Genomic DNA, 18,625 nt, shown 5'->3' on the forward strand with positions numbered 1-18,625 from the left:
TTTTATATTACTTATATAGTTTATCTTATAATATAAATACTGATAAAGAATCTTAATATTAAGATAAAGAATAATAAGATAACTGATTCTTGAAATAAAAATAAGATAAAAGTAATTACTTAAGTAACTTTTATATTTACTCTGTAAAAGATAATATTTTTTTAATAATACTTTTTAATATTATTTTTTAATAATGCTTTTTAATAATACTACTGTTAATTTTGAATAGATTGACTAAGAATTTAAATATCACAGATTTATAATATTATTAATATAATTTATATCTTCTCTAAATAATAATAATAATTTCATAATTTTTAATAAATAAATAAATCAGTCACATCACTGAATATAATAAAGAATATTAAAATATAGAGTTTAATACATAAGATAACTATTCAGACTCTTTAATTATATCAGATAATTAATCATTGAGTATAACACTCTAGTTAAGAAAAGATTCAAATATTGACACTTTCTAATATGAAGTAAACTCAGTTAAAATATATAATTGATTTACTCTTTCAGTTTTATAAGATAATTAAGATAGTTTTAATCACTTATATAGTAATACTATAGTCAGTCTGATAAGTGTATAACAATTTATTTACTTATCTTGAGAAGTAGTTAAATTACTTAAAAAGAAATTCAGTCTGAGATAATACTATAGTACAGACTATTATTACTGTAAAAAATAAACTAATATATTATTACAGTAAAACTGAATAATTCTTTACAAAGTACTATACTATAGCAGCTTTATTAAATTTCTTCTATTAAGTTAATATCTACACTTCTCAAGATTGAATAGAGAAGAAATAAGACTTATATATTAAATTAATCTAAGATTACTATAATACTAACTATCAGAGATTTAAATAAGCAGATATTAGAAATACAAAGATAGTGAAATATAATTCACTAATAAATAATAATTTTTAATAATACTTTATATTATATAGAACTATAATACTGTAAGAGGTCTACGCCGAATAGATCAGTATAATATATAGGTCTTATATAACAAAGAGAAAAACATTAGAGAAGGAAAGAAAGAGAAACTGTAGAAATCAGTGATCAGAGTGAATATTTATACATGTACACAGTGGCATACATAGTAGAACTTCAGGGTGGAAGAATAGGGGTTTTCATATACAGTGAAGCTTCAGAGTGAAAGAATAGAAATTTCATAGGTTTTTGACTGAGAATCAGTGACTGAGAATCAGAGTGATAGAAATCTGTGAAGTGTAATGAAATAGTCTATATAATTGATCAGGCGCAGCCTGTTACATTAGCTTCCTCTCTCTTTCTTAGTTGTATGTAGCTCTTATCAGTCAAGGACTGTGATCTTGAATAACATGAAACTCAGAGTTCAGGTCAGGTAATTATAGCTGATCTATTTCATAAGATATTATCAGTCATAGCTGTAGAGTCTCTTATCAAGAATATCTTCAATCTCTCATTCAAGTTTATAATCTTCTTCTATGATCCATGACAGCTGTCAGTTGAAAGCCAGTTGAGAAGGAAACAGATCAGTGGTGACATAGTGAAGCAAGCTTGTATAAAAGATATCATGAATCTCTGATAATGTGTCAAGACAGTAGTTATAACTGTCTAGAACTTCTATCACTTTATACTTTGTATAACAGTAATTCAGTGTGTGAGATGAACATATGATCTGTATATTCTTAAGATTCAATTATATCAGATCTTCTATCTTGTATTATTCAGCAGAGTCTTGATAAACATTAATTCAATCTTCTTAATTCTGTTTAGTGCTTATCATGAAGGCTTCTACTCAATCACAGATATCTCAGAGTTTTATTACTATATTGTCAGCAATCTGAATCAGACTGCAGAGATTCAGTATGAAGAGTAATCTCTAGAAGATTCAGTACTTTCATGTGATATCTGTATGTGAGAAAGAACAGGCTTACATCTGTTGAAACAGTATCTCAGTCATTGATAATAACTTCAGTGTGTAGAAGAAGATTATATCAATTATCTTATAAGTAATTGCAGAACTTACAGAGATAATTCTTTACAGTCTGAATTATTCATTCTAATGCATCATCAGTCTCAGAGTGATAGACAGTTGACAGGTGATATATAATCTTAAGAACTTGACAGATTCTTGTTCAGAGAGTACTTACAAATTGACAGCTCTGATTCAATACTATAGATCTTAGCAATTCATACATCTGATAGAATAAGCTTTATAGAAAAGCTTCAGTAACTTGTTCAGCATTTATCTTATTACAAGGTTTCAATATTATATCTTTGCTTAATCAATTCATAATGATCAGAATGTTTCTACAACTCTTACTCTCAGATAAATTAATAGCAAAGTCAATCACTACATCTCATCAGATTCTATCAGAGATATTAAGTGATTTCAGTAGATCTTTTCTACAGTTCTTTTATAAGATAATGAAAGAACAGTGATTGCAGTTTCAGACAAAGTGTCTGATACTGTTTAATATCTCAGATTAGTAAAACTCTTGAAAGATCATTCTATACAGTTGTTCATAATCTGAATAATCAGTTATATATAAATCATGCATCTCTTGCATTATCTGAGTGTATAAGAGTTCAGAGTGAGAGACTCAGTATCATTCACAGAATTATAGAGTGTTACTATCATCAATTGAACATTCTGAGATATCAGTTCTTATACATAGTTCTGAGGGAAATTGAGATGCTTCTTGATATACTGCTTCAGTGAGAGTCTGAAGAAGTTTATCAGTCTGAGCTGCTGTATACCACAGTTCATTCAGTGTAGAGAAAGTGAGAATATTAATATCAGTATCAGTTTAGAGAGAGAGTGTTCTAATCAGAGAAGTATGTATAGTGTCATGAGTTATTCTATCTTGATCAATCAATATCTTCAGATCTAAGAGCTAATGCTCTCAGTTCATTCAATGCATGTCTGTCACATCAGACAGTATATCTTATTCTCATTGTGAGAGAGTATCTGTCATTGAGTTCTAGCTGCCGGGGCAGTAGTGTGTTGTAAAATAAAAGCAGCTTAGAAATTCAGATCATTGTATCTGTCATTCATTGAGTTTATAGAGCCCCGGTGGCCGAATGGTTAATGCGGCCACCTGGTAGCGCCTTGGCGTGGGAAACCAAGGCGCGTGGGTTCGAAACCCGCAGGGGATACATTAAATCCAGAACTCAAGCACCTCAGGTTTCTAATAAATACAGAGGTGTACAAATCGCTTCAATGAATTGCTCTATGTTCCTGGGCTGGGAAGTTATTATCGCATGTATCTAATTGTCACTCCTTTGTATTTTCCTATGTTCTTGTTATCTTGATGTGGTCTTAACACCTGTATTTCCTTCTGTATCACCAACACTTGACCTGTATTTAACATCACGCAAGGACTCATCATAAGCTCCGCTTGCATATGAGTATAATGGAAGAATAAGAATAATAATAATAATAATAGTGAGTTTATAGATGATTGTGAAGTACTTGAGATTCTTATAATCTGTGATTATCTTAAATTCAGAGACACTTCAGAGTTCAGAGTTTCATTCTTCTAGACAGTATACAATTATAAGAAGTTTCTTATCATAGATCTCATAATTGTATTCAGTGAGACTCAGTTTCTTTAATATGAAGACACATGATTGTAGAACATTTTTATCATTATATTATAATATCACTTGTTCTATTACATAGTCAGAGAAATCAGCTTCAACAACTGTTTCATAATCAGAGTTAAATGTTATTAACAGAGATATATTGATGAACATCTTCTTTATGTGTATGAATACAGCTTCAGTGTCTGCTGATCACTGAAATACTGAGTTCTTCTTAATGAGTTCTGTAAGTAATCTCATGATATCTGAGAAGTGTTATATAAATTACTGATAGAAGTTAGCAAATCTGATGAAGCTTCATACATCTTTCACAGTATACAGAGCTTCTTATTCAAGAATGATGAAGACTTTCTCAGAATTCATTTGAATTCTCTTATCAGCTTGTATAATAAAACTCAGATATTTAATACTCTTGACTTTAAAATTACACTTATTAATATCTATTAGTAGTTTTGCTTCTTATAGTTATTATAATATCTTCTGTACATGTTCTTAATATTCTTTCCTGAACTCATCAGTGAAGATGAGAATGTCATCAAGATATGCAGATGCAAATTCATTAAGGAAATCTCAGAGTGCTCAGTTGATATACTTCTGAAGTGTACTGAGAGTGTTAGCCAGTCTAAAGAGAGTAACTACTCATTTAAAGAGGCTATATCATGTTTTAAATGCTGTAAACCACTCATCTCCTTCAGCGATGCGGATCTTATGAAACGCGGCGATGATATCTAGTTTTGTAAATCATTGAGCTTGTTCAATGCGAGCTAGAGTTTCATTGATAAGAGGTAGTGAATAGCAGTCTTTCTTTGTTATTCTGTTCTGTATATTCTTGAGCTTGGTAAGACGGTCATTCAATGTCCGGAGCTGTGTTCAGAAGTCTTCATAAGTTGAGTCTTTATTTACACTCATGAGAGCCTGTAAGAGTTCAAAAGTCAATGTCTTCTTAAGCATACTAATCTTCATTCAATTCTCTTAAGATTGATCATCTGCTTCAAAGATCTGAGTGTCAAAGTCAGGGAGAAATGTTGTGAGAGAAGTGTTTCTCTGTCAGACACTCTGTAACTAATCTAATACTTTCTGTTACACAGCAGTGTCTTAAAACAGAATATCAAGATATTTGATGATGTTGTCAGGTGTTTACAATGCTGATTCACATGCTTTTATTCATGAATGAAACTTCTGTTTCATGTGATTCTTCAACTGTTCATTAATATATCAATCTTGATTAGTTAATGAACTAATGACATCTTCATCTACACTCAGTTTTATAAGCATTTCTGTCCTTCATAATGAGTAGAGAGTAGACTGGCCGCCGGGACCATGAATCTCACATTTAGTCCCATTTAATCTGGTCTCATACATTTCTTGGCGTGAGTCCCACCAGAACCAAGTCTCAAAAAAATCTGAAAATGAACCATTTCTGAGAGAAATGATATGAAAAATGACCAGATTTAATTCAAGAATAGTGAAATAAGAGTAATTTCTCAGAATAAACTGTGAAAGATGATCATTCTTTCAAAATCAGAATGACACTGAGACTGAAGATCAAATTCAGTTTCATTCAGTTCATTCAGTGATTGCTTATATAATTAGAATTTGATAATGATTATTGATAATGCTCATGAAATAACTAAATACATTCTTATGCAAGTTTATTCTTCACTTTCTCATGAAAACTACACTTCTCTGATATACTGTGATCAGAGGTATTAAACTGTCTGATAATTTCATGTTTTATAATTATGAGTTTCTTGATTGTTTCTTCTTGTAATTGTTCTCAGTGATAGTGATAAATATCTCAGCTTGAGTTGAACTTTTGCTTCATTCTCACCTCTGTTAATGAAATTGTCAGAATATCATATATCATCAGTGTAATAGTTGAATATATACTCTCAACAATTTTTCATAACTCTAGAATTGATTTAGTGTGTAAATTTGTTGAATCATCTTGAAGATAGTGATCAAATTCAGTTTTACAAGTATATAGTTTTACCTGATTTTCAGTTGCAATCAATGTATGTAAGTTCTGTTTCAAAGTTAGTATTATAGTTCTATATGATATGAAGTGTTATCAAAGATTGTTACTTACTAGAGAATTGTATTTCACTGTCTTCACATCTCTAACATCTGCTCATTCAAATCTCTGATACTTGATATTGTAGTAGTCTTAGACTAATTTAACATATAAGTCTCATTCCTTCTCTGTTCAATCTTGAGAAGTGTAGATATTAACTTGATAGAAGAGATCTAGTAGAGCTGCTACAGTATAGTACTCTGTAAAAGATTGTTCAGTTTTGCTGTAGTAATATATCAGTTTATTTCTTACAGTAATAATAGCCTGTGCTATAGTATCATCTCAGACTGAATTTCTTTTTAAGTGATTCAACTACTTCTCAAGATGAGTAAATAAACTATTATACACTTATCAGACTGACTGCAGCATTGATGTATGAGTGATTAAGACTATCTTTATTATCTTATAAAACTGAAACAGTAAATCAATCACATATTTCAACTGAGTTCACTTCATATCAGAAAGTTTCAATATCTGAATCTTTTTCTGATCAGAGTATTGCACTCAATAATTAATTATCTGACACAATTAAAGAGTCTGAACAGTTATCTTATATATTGAACTTCACTGTATTCTAACATTCTGTATCATATTCAGTGATATGACTGATTTATTTATTTATTAAATATCATGAAATTATTATTATTATTTAGAGAAGATACAAATTGTATTAGTAATGTTTTGAATCTGTGATATTTAAATTATTAGTTAATCTATTCAAAATTACCAGTAGTATTATCAAAAAGCATTATTAAAAAATAATATTAAAAAGTGTTGTTAAAAAATGTTATCTTTTACAAAATAAATGTAAAAGTTACTTGAGTAATCACTTTCATCTCATTCTCATCTCAAGAATCAGTCATCTCATTATTCTTCATCTTGATATTAAGATTCTTTATCAGTGTTTATATCACAAGTTGAATCACATGAGCAATGCAGAAAATATGACCTTATTTATCATTTCAGAAATGCAAAGCCAATTTTTGCTCTAAGCTGTTCATTATAGTGTAGTTATTCACAGTATTATCAGTTGTAATTGTAAGAAGACTGAGACTAATATTTTAATAATCATTTTTAATCACAGTTATTAATATCTCTGTTATATAATTCTCAGTATGACTACTGATCAATGATTCAAATTCAATTAATGTCTCTTACTAAGTTCAGTTCTTATCAATGTAATAACATATAACTCTCATAAATGTAAGATTATTTGTACTAGTTCATGCATTCACTGTGAGAGACACTCTTTGATGATTCTTCAACTCTGATTCTAGATATTATATATTAACTTTGTAGTGTGTCTTGAGATTGAACTGAAGACAGAATTGATATGAAATATGAAGATTTGAATTAAGCATTTGAAGAAGTGTTCAGAATTCAGAGTTTTTAATTGATCAAAGAGAAAGATTCAGAGATATACATATATAAAGTAATTATTCACAGAAGTTATCAGATGAGAGTTATGAAATCAGAGTACTGATACATGATCATTTTCATATAATTTTCTTCAAATTAGAAAGTTAGTATTATCAAAAATTGTTATCTGATAGAGCAACTTATCAGCTCAGTAGTAATTTTCTGATTATTTTTCTTTTATTATCTGCATTCTGATGATTTCAGATGTTAGAAAATTTCTTCAGAATTATGATTAGTTCATGATAAATGTTTCTGAATGATGTTGCAGTGATTATAGCAGAGAGATGACTCTTCAGTAATCTGTAATACAATCTGTTAATAATTATTTTATAGTTTATCTCAGTGTTTGTGTTTAGTTTTTTATAAATTTCATGATCTGAAATCAGATGTGAAGAATGAAGTAATCATTTATCATGATTGAAAGAGAGTATTCTGTATTGAATTGTAAATAACATAGACTTTATGATTCACAGTGATTTCTTAAAGAGTTTGTGAATCTTCAATAGAAGTAAAAGAAGTGAAAGAAGTGAATTCAGAAGATATGATAATAATTTAAGAAAGATGACAATTTATTTTCAATAACTGATTACTGATATGTGTAAGAAGAATTAATATAAGAGAAAATAATCTTCTTTCTTAGCTTAGTTATAATTTTAGTACTAACTCAGATTAAATATTATCAATGTATAAAAGTAAATAAACAATCTTGATTAATCTCTGTCATATTTCTTGAAATATATTAATATTATAAAAGAGAGTGTTATCAAATTGTGTTACTAGATGATATCATTAAAAATATATTAATATTGTGAATATCAATGTTGAAAAAATGTTGATACTTATACATTATAGTGGCATGATAGTTGAATATATATATATATATTATTTCTGATATTGATAATTGATTACAACTTGTACAATAATTTTTGAAAACTCAAAATTAATTTTAATTATTAACTAATAGTTACAAACTTATAACTAATTAATATAAAAAGAAAAAAACTCTTTCTATTTATTATCTTTCTTCTCTTTCTCATTCTTCTCATCATTCTTCACAATTCACTTCTTATTCTTATTCTTCTTCTTCTTCTTCTTATCTGAGGTGATAATCATCTCAAAATCTCTCTCTGCTGCCTTCTCAGAGAAGAGTTCTCACTACTCTCCCTCAGCCAGGTCAATCTGTATCTCAAAATCCTGCATTTTCTGATCTGCTGTCTCAGGTTTCACTTCAGCAGTAAGCAGATTGATATATTCAGAGAGCAGAGCTGTCTTCTCAATATTCTGAATCATGAAGTGCATTCAACATCTAAACAAGATCTTAATTCCCTCCTTCTCTGTCAGCTCCTGCTAATCAATTAGAGAACAGAAGTATTATTAAAAATTGTTATCTCTCAATAAAAAACTTATCAGTTTTGACTTCTTTATCTCTCACTTTAATATCTTATCAATCTTCTTCTGCTGCTGCTTATTTACAGTAATACTCTTTTTCTTTCTCTCTCTCTTCATCTTGATCTTAAATCATTCTCAGAACTTCTTCTGATCTTATCACTACTGCATGAGACTCTTCACTGTCTTCTTTTTCAATCTCTCACAGGCAGTGTCATCTGCATTATTTCTATACTTAGTTCAGTCTAAATCTATCAGAAGTGTTTCTTAAAATTGTTATCATTCTGCTCTCTTACAGAGTCTTTTCAAGATATTATAACATGTCTTACAATCTGTCTCTCTGTACTTGAACACCTTCTTCTTCTCTTTCTTCAATCTGTGACAGTACTCACACACCTTGATGATCTGCACAACCGCAGAATATTTGAAGAGAAATGACATGATTAGTTTTGATAAGTGTTGAGAGAGAAGTGAAGACAGGCAATGATATGATAATGATAATGATGATGATAATGATGATCATGATGATAATAATAATGATAATGATGATGATAATAATGATGATGAAAGGGAAAGTGCATCAGAATATATTATTAACTTATCAAACATAAAGAGATAAAGAAACTATTAACAGTTTTCAGAGATGTACAGAAACAGCTACAGTATTGCATAGCAATATTGTCTTCATTCAATGCATGCACTATTGATATTCTTTGTATGCACTTATCATATAATCTATATCAGAAATACATGTGGAAAACAGATCTTTGTTACTAGAAAGAATGATTGCAGTGATTCTCTGTTTTCATATTATAAAGATAAGTTATTCTCATTTCTTTCTTCTCTCATTTCTCTTCTTCTTCAACTCATCACTAAGTTCAAGCTGGTATGAAAACTATTAAAACACTCATAGAAATCCTTAAATTAAAGAGTATAGACTAATCAAATTTTGAATACAGATGAATTAAATTACATTTAATAATACTAATTATTCATTCTCTTCTTAATAAAACAACAGTTGCATCTTCTCTCTCTCTCTCAAATAAAACATGGCCTGTGAAAAGTGAGTATTATGTCAGGCTATAATGATCAATACAGTCTCAGCATGCAGAGCTGTATACACACAGCATGTGCTGAACTGAGAGACTGTGTGAGTTGCAAATCAACAGCAGCATCTCAGAGAGAGCTGTGCAGTGTGAAACAGCTGCAATTCTTGATTATATATACAGAGAATGAATCACTGCAGTAAGTGCATGTGCATTGCATGAAAGTAATGCTTTTTGATAATACTCAGTCTCTGATATCATGAAAATAGAGTCTCTCTGTGAGATTCATTTTTATCAGAAGTCAGAGAATCTTATATTCTCTAAGATTATCTTCATATACCTTGTCTATGAAATTGATGAGAGAAATCATTGATTTCAGTATTCTGTTCTTGATGTTATTCAAGTGACAGCAGAGTTCACTCTGACCACACTTTTTAAGTGTATGTTTTCTAATTATTCACATTTATACAGATATATACTGATTATTTATTAGATAATATTAAGATAATAACTCATTACAGCTGTGTTACTCTCACTGTGAGAGATACACAGTTGATGATGAATATTATAAAGACTCTGAGAAGTGAGTATTTTAAGAGTGCTGCAGCTCTGTGATCTTGATTTTTTTTATTTTTATTTTTTATTTTTTTCTTTTTCTTTTCTTTTTTTTTTCCTTCCCCCCCCTGGTTTTTTTTTTTTTTTTTTTATGTGATTTTTCCTGTATTTATTTTGTTTTTGTTTTTTATTTTTTTTGTATTTATATTTTTTCATAATTAAAATTATATGAATTATAATCTGTATTCAGAAAAGTAATAATATTTAGTAACATTCTCTGTTGAATTTTCAATAAATGAGTACTATATTATGATATTATGTAAGTGAGAGATAATTTTCTAGTTTCATTTGATGCCATTCTCAATAATAAGATCAGAATGAAAATGTGACTAAAAATTCAAACATATTCTTTATCTGAGACTAGATTTTTATTTGAAAAGTGAATCTGAAATCTTTAATATTTGAAATAATGTGATTTGAAATCAATGTGATGAACACAAATCATGATCAGAAGTAATGCTTTTAGACAATGTGATAACTGTAAAGTTTGATTCTGATCTCAGACACAGTTACACGGTCAGTCTAGTAGAGAGTGAGATCAGCAGTATTAAAATATGTGAAAGTATCTAAGCATTCTTTCAGTGCTTTTATAGGTGCTGAAGTTGCATGAGTTCTCTGTTGAGTTAATTGTTGAATTTCTTCATATTCAAGCTGTTGAGTAACATGCATGTTGACTATCTGTTATTGTTGTAGTTTCAACATTGCTTGAAGCTACTGTGATATTGCTTCTATACTCACATTCAAGAGTTCTCTTATATTATTGTTAGACATGTTATTCATTGAGAGTATAATATCTGTAAAATCTTGAAGAAGTGTAATCATATGAATATCTTATATGTCTGAGTGTCAGAACTCTCAGGTCTTTCACTGACATTCTCTTTGTAAGATCTTATTGCAGGGTCAGAGTGACTGATGAGCAAGCTTCTATCTGAGAACTTGATATTCACTTTAACTGATTGTTTCTCTTTCTTATACATTGTTATGTGTTCAGATATCTCTCAATGAATAATCATTTCTAATGAGAAGACAATATGTGAATAATCATTTCTAATAAGAAGACAATGAATGTTTTTCTAGTGTAAGAGGCCTACACCAAATAGATCGGTATAATATATAGGTCTTATATAACAAAGACAGTTCAGGCAACCGCTTCACCACGAACTCGCTCGATTTTTCGAATAAGAACCCGCCGATAGATCCATCGAAAAGCCCTTGATCATACAAGCATTTTGACCCCATCGCCGACCGCATACCCCGTGTGGTGGTGGAGTTATCCAGCCAAATGTGAACCAGATGTTGTTTGAAACTCCTGTGTGGGATTATCCCCTGTTCTCCTCTATCACACCACAACCCCGGGCCAAATTGCCATACAAATTATAAGGTGAAGAGACCTAGCCATATGCATCAATCTCCTTGATTTTGGAAGATCCATGATCTGTAATTGTGGAGATATCTGAGAAGTGACCTCTGCAAAAACCCAGTTCATCTTTGATGTTTCAAAACATCAATGCCAAGTCTCACCCTTGTACCGCCCTTTCTAATCTGGCCCATTCTCAGCAGAAAAATACAAAAAAATACTGCAGTAATAATATCAAGCATATAATCAACAGACACTTCTGAAATACAATCTCTGTGACTACTCTGTCTGTCTTCAGTGTATCTAGACATCAATGCCAAGTCTCACCCTTGTATCATCCCTCTCAATCTGGCCCATCCCCGGCAGAATAATACAAAAAGATACCTCAGCAACAGTATTCAATACATAATCAGTGAATAATGAGTCAACAGAACAAGTTAACAGTATATCAACAACTATAAATTCAGTATATCTCAAGATCTGACTGAGTCTTTAATCTCTGTACAGTGAGATATATTAAATCTAGTTTTAATATCTTAATATTCAATGAATTCTGTAAGAGATTGAGAATAGTAATACTAGATTTCTATTGAATTTGAGAATTAATTCTATATTGATATAATCATTGACAAAGTCTTCTATTTTGAGATATAAATATTTAGTTCCTCTACATCTCACTGACAATATTTATATTATTATATAGAAACAGACTTATATTCTCTATAATATCAAGACTCTGAAGAGGAAAAGTCTTGATAAAGAGTATATAGTAGTATATCTTAGCAGTTTCTATCTTATTCTTCTATAGCAGTTAATGCAAAAAAAAAAAAAAAAAGATCTTAGAAATAGTTTTTTACTTCTCTTGAAAAAGTAAGATATTTTTGTCTGGATTTTATATAATATTCTTACAAAGAATTAAAAACAGAGATATTTTCTGTCATAATTTTATATTCTTTTAAATAAGAATTACCTTTTCAGTGACTGAAGAGCTTTTATTAATACTTAATTCTTTTTTACACTCTTTATTAACTGATTTGAGTTGTATACTTGTTGTGTGAGGAGAATTAAATGATTCAGAATAAAATAGAATAGTTTTAATCAATTTCTCTGCAAAAAATTAATATATTTTTTGTCAGTTTTTCTCTTAAAAACTGTTATATTATCTGATTTATTATTAATTAATATCATACTTTTCCTTACTGTATCTTAAGAAAGAGATTGTAAAGATTTCATTAATTTATCTTAAAAATCAATTTTAGTTTATTACATTCTCTTTAAAAATCTAACCTAGTTACTGAACTAGTGTGAAAAAAAATCAGATATTTTATATATAAAAGTCTTTTATTCTTCTTTTAAAACAGTCTGATCAACTTTTCAATTGAAATCAGACTTAGAAATCTCTTAATTGAAACAGTCTAACTAACTTTTCAAAAGAGTTTAATAAATATCTCAATTTAAACAGTCTGACTAACTTTTCAGTGAGTGAGAATAATGAGTTCAAAAATACTCTCAGTTAATGTGAAAAAAGATGCTTTCTCAAATACTATTCCTGAGATTGAAATTCAGAAGAGAAGAAAGAAAGAAGAAATAGAGAAATAACAAGTTCTTGAAATACAGAAACTTAAAAAAGTAAGCAAGATTCTTGAAAAGCAGTGTCTGAGTGAGATGAATGAAGGAGTTCTGTTAATTCTTCATGCTCAGACTAGACAACTACAGAAGATAATTCAGTTCAAACTTGGAATTTCAAACACAGTTTGAAAAACATTGAAAATTTCTAGTATAATCACTGACTCTGTATTTTACTCTTCTTCTTTTTCTACTTCTTCTTCTTCTTTAAATCAGAAGAAAACATATACTCAAGCAGCTGAATCTGCTGTCTCTAAATCTGCTATCTCAAAATCTGCTCAAAATTCTGAGAAAACTGAGAAGAATGCTGCTCATATTTCTATTCATAGAAAAGTGAAGAAAAAAATATAAAAAGAGAAAAACTTTCAAATCTTCAGAAATAGAAGACTTATTCTCAAAGTCTTAAATCAGAACATCTTATAAAAAAACAAGCTAAACTCAAATCTCATTTTCAGAATCAGAAATGAAATTAATCAGCAGTTCTTTTCTCAGTTAATGACTGATATTGAAGTTCAAAAATCAGTTATAGCTTCAATTGAGTCATTACTCTTTAGACACTTCATTATTCTGACTACAATGTCTGAATTCAGTACAGAATTTCTTATTAAGAATGAGAATCTCTGAAAATAAGTAGTAGAATCTTTGTTAAATACAACAATTCTATCTGAGAGAGATGAAAAGTAAGATAAATTCATTTTTCATAATATTTCAGTTGAAATTTTTAACTGTGAAGAAGGAATACTACTTCTCAAAAATGAATTAGAAGAATATAACTCTATTCAACTGAGAAAACAGCCTGTATAACTAAATTCAATTAAGTACAGATAAAGTAGAACAAATGCCTCTGTTCTAGTATATATAAAAACACTTGAACAGTCAAAGATCTTTGAAGTAAGAGTAGCAGATTTGAAAATGAGAGTTCATGAATACAAAGACTCAAGAATGAATCTCAAAGCTCAAACACAGTGTTTAAACTGTCAAAGATATAAATACTTTGCAATCTCTTATTTTAGAGACTTAAAATATGCATTCTGTGCCAGAGATCATAAAACTAGTAAGTATAAATGTGAAACATGCTTAAAAAGAGATGAAATATATTAATACACTCTGCTTAAGTGCTCTAATTGCAAAGAAAAACATGCATCTAGCTCAAAAGAATGTATATTTATTTCAAGAACTCAAAAGAACTGAAGAAAAGATGAAGCTCAAAGTCAATCTAGAACTGAAGAGAAGAGTCAAGTCAGTAAACTTACAACTGTAAGCTTAAAAAGAAGAAACTCTTAACTATCTAAATCTTCAAACTTCAATTCTCCAGCTAAATGTAAACAGAATTTGAATTCTCAAACTACTGTTAAGATTAGAGAATTGAGAAATGACTCTGATGATAAACTAGATATAATACAAGCAGTTGAGATTCCTACTTTTTAAAATAGTTATAATCTACTATCTGATAATAGTAATTAGATTCTACTCTATCTCTACTCTCTTTTAGTATGAATATATAACAAAAACAATAAAAAAAGTTTAAAAACTCTTCAAAAATCACATTTATTCAAAATATTGTGAATAGAAACTCAAATTCTATTTATTCTTGTCTTCAAATTGTATTTGAATAAAAAGTTGATTTTATACTACTTTAGGAACTAAATTTTGATGCTGAGTAAAAATACATCATTTCTCATTTAAGCTACTACTACTTTCTACCTCAAAGTTCTGAGATAAAGTCAAGAGTAGTGATCTATGAAAGAAAGAGATCAAGATATTAATTTAATCTAAGATTTGATATTATATCTGATCCTGATATTCTGATAAGTGATATTATAGATAAAGAGAATAAGTTTGATACTATACAGCTCATAAATATCTTTAATGAAAAGTCATTGAAGAAAAATAACAATATCTGAATAAATGATAGAGAATTTCTAAACATAACTTCATTAAGAAACTCTATAATTATAGAAGATTTCAATGCATATTATCTCTGATGAAATTCAGAATGTAAGAGAGTAGTAAGAGCTGATAATCTAATTGAATGAATCTTTGAACATTCAATAGATTTAGTTAATAAGTCTGATTAACAAACATTCTGTAGAAAAGATATGAAACAGAAATCTATTATAGATCTAATCTTCATATCTCAAAATCTAATGAAAAAAAGACTTATAAACTGATTTATTGATTCAAATGAGACATCAGAATCAGATTATGAGAATATTCAATTTAATATTGAACTGAGTGAAAAATAAATGAGTGAAAATCCTCTTCTCTCTAATCAGTTTTACTTTGAAAAAGCTGATTGAAAAGCAGTTGAAGAAAGCATAAAACTGTTAAAATCTGAAAGATAGAGTGAGCTATATTGAAATTCTGGTCAAGATGTCTCAAATGAAATACTTGAGAACAGAGTGAAACTTATTACATCTATTATTCTAACAAGTGTTAGACATAATATTTCAAAGAGAAAATCTTCTGAGTATTCAAAATCTTGATAAAATGAGAATATCTCATTTAAAAGAAAAGAATTAGCTACTGCTAGAAGAGATTGAAAGAATGATGTAATATCTGATAAAGAGTTCAAAGCTGTCAGAAATGAATATTTTTCAGATATTAAAAGAGCTAAAACAGGCTGCTGGAATAAATTTCTTGAAGAAGTATAAAAAAAGAAAGTTTTTAAAGTGTTTAACTATACTAAAACAAGAAGTGTAGCAAAACTTCTAGCCTTAGAATATGAGTTTCAGAATGAATTATATATGATAAACACTTTTGAGAAAAAATGTCAAGCTTTCATGAGAATTCTCTTTCAAAACTCATCAGATTCAGATTCAGAGAAAGAGAATATATCACTTCTCAACTATATTGATAAAAATGACTGACAATGATCTGATCTTACACAAGATGAATTAGAGTCAGCTATCTTCTCAAGTTCTGTTAAAACTGCTACAGAGGCTGATTCAATTAATCACTTAATTATTCAAAATACATATTCCTACTTAAAGAATGAATATTTTAAGCTCTTTTTCAATCTTTTAAAAAATGAATATTATTCTGAATACTGAAGAGAAGCTACTGAAGTGATTCTTGTAAAATCTAATAGAAAAACTTCAATTTCTAAGTTATATAGAGTAATATCTCTATTAAACTATTTAGAAATGATTTTGAAAAAGATAATAGCTACTTAACTATCTTTTATAAGCTCTATAAATAACTCTCTTTTATTCAGTGAATAAATGAGAGATAGAAAACAATATTCTGCAATTGACACACTTCTCTCAGTTGTTCATGATATTTAAATAGCAAAGTATGAAGATCTGGTCTCAACTGCAGTTTTTATTGATATAAAAGAAGCAATTGATCATGTTTCAAAGTCAAAGTTAATTCAGACTTTGAAGATATTAAAACTGTCACTTTCTCTAATAAAATGAGTTAACTGTTTTATATCTAAAAGAATCATACAACTTTTCTTTGATGAAATGAAGTAAGACAAGACTGAGATAAAAATAGAAGTATTATAAGAATCTTCAATCTTACTCATTTAATTTACAATATACACTGCATATCTATTCAAAGATAGAAATATGAAAATAGTAGAATCTCTGAGTTATATAGATGATATTGATCTAGTCTACAGCTCAAAAACTATTAAAGAGAATTTGAAAGTGATTGAAAAAGCTGCAAAGAAACTCTTTATTAGAGCAGGTATCAATCAAATTCAATTTAATATGAATAAAACTGAGTTAATTCATTTCTTTTCTAGATTCAATGAGAAAGAACTATTTCTAACTCTTTTAAATAGAGAGATTAAACCCAGTTTAAATGTCAAATGATTAGAAGTATGGTTCAACTTCAAGTTGAATTTTAAATATTATATTCAACAAAGAACTGTCAAGGCAGAAAGACTATTGAATAACATTATCAGACTATCAAATACAGAGAGAGATCTATTCTTCCAGGCTATGAGACAGTTATATATAGCCTGTATTACCTCAGTAGCTGATTATGAAGTTTAAATTTGATGAAATAATCAAGGAAATTTCACTGAACTCTTTCAAAGTCTGAAAAACAGAGCTTTGAGAAGAATTCTGAAAGCATTCAAATCATCTTTTATTAAAGCAATGAAAATTGAAGCTTCAATTCCTTCTTCTGCTATTAGATTTGAAAAGGCCTGTATAAACTATGCTCTGACAGTTATAAAGATGAGCTTAAATCATATAATCAGAGAAAGAGTCTCTTCTTTATTTTCATTAATTAACTCTGAAAATGAACTGAATTGAAACAGATTTCTTGATTAAAATGAAAATAATTCTTCAAAGAAAATGCCTTCTCAACTGTACAGACTATGCTCACTGATTAAAAATCAATTTTCTTCTTTAAATATGGAAAAAGTTGATCATGAGAAGTTATCTGTCTGAAGAGAAAAGCTTGAATCTCTTATAGACTTGTAAATAAGTGAACTATCTAAAGAGAAAGAATATGAACAGTATTTGAAGAAAATTTCTACAATTAATATAAAAGACTCTATTCTGATTTATTCAGATGACTCAAAAAACAAGAATTTGAATAGATTAGACACAGGCATTGCTTATACTGAAGATAATATTAAATCTATCTCAAATTTCTGAAATTTAGGCTGTGAATCTGAAGTCTTTGATACTGAACTATTTACAATAGTAAAAGACTTTAAACTTATTAAAATAAAATCTTATAAAAGAGAAAATAGTTTGAAAGAGATATGAATATTCTCTAATAGTCAAGCTGCTTTAAAAAGACTTAGAAATAGTCAGATTTATAATAATTAAATGAATCTTGAACTGATCTTAAACTTCATTTCAAAAATTCAAAAGAGAAGAATATCAAAGCTGATAATTCATCTACACTGAGTTGCTACTCATATGAATATTCATAGCAATGAATTGACTGATTCAGCTTTAAAAAAAGATTCAGAATTAAGCAGATCTATTCAAAAAATTGTGTCCTGGTTTTTTATAAAGAGAAAAATAAAAGAATCTTGTTTAGACAAGTGAAATGAAAGCTGGCAGAAACAAAAGAAGAGTATACATTATTCAAGATTTGAAACAAAACCCAAGTGAAAATCTTATTCAATTAAATGTAAAAAGAAAATATTCTCATCTATAATACAGCTAAAACTAGGACATGACTATTTTAAATCTTATATGCAAACATTTAATGATAGATTTTATTCAATATAATGCTCATTCTGCAATATAAATGAGAATTCTGAGTATATTATAATGCACTGTGCATTATACAATAGTCTCAGAGTTAGATTGAAAGAGAAGTATGTGTAAAAACTCCTTAAATATCTGATTCTTCGTATGAACTGAGACAGGACTTAAATACTTAATAGACTATCTATCAGGGGCTCAAGCAGCGTCAAGAAAAGAAGCGATTTCTGAAATGCACGGAAGAACGAGAAGGCGATAGAACGTAACTATTATTCAAACACCGCCATAGCCGACAGCGCATCATCTCAGCTGT

General features: G+C 28.8%; 1 pseudogene across 1 annotated transcript; it reads left to right on the forward strand.

Moving 5' to 3' along the window:
- The first annotated feature begins 3,073 nt into the window (after positions 1-3,073).
- BDBG_16863 lies at positions 3,074-3,162 on the forward strand (annotated as a pseudogene). The gene has a single exon. The product of its transcript is annotated as a tRNA-OTHER (tRNA).
- Positions 3,163-18,625: the final 15,463 nt, after the last annotated feature.

The sequence above is a fragment of the Blastomyces gilchristii genome, assembly GCF_000003855.2.
Source record: "Blastomyces gilchristii SLH14081 genomic scaffold supercont1.5, whole genome shotgun sequence".
NCBI classification, from domain to species: domain Eukaryota; kingdom Fungi; phylum Ascomycota; class Eurotiomycetes; order Onygenales; family Ajellomycetaceae; genus Blastomyces; species Blastomyces gilchristii.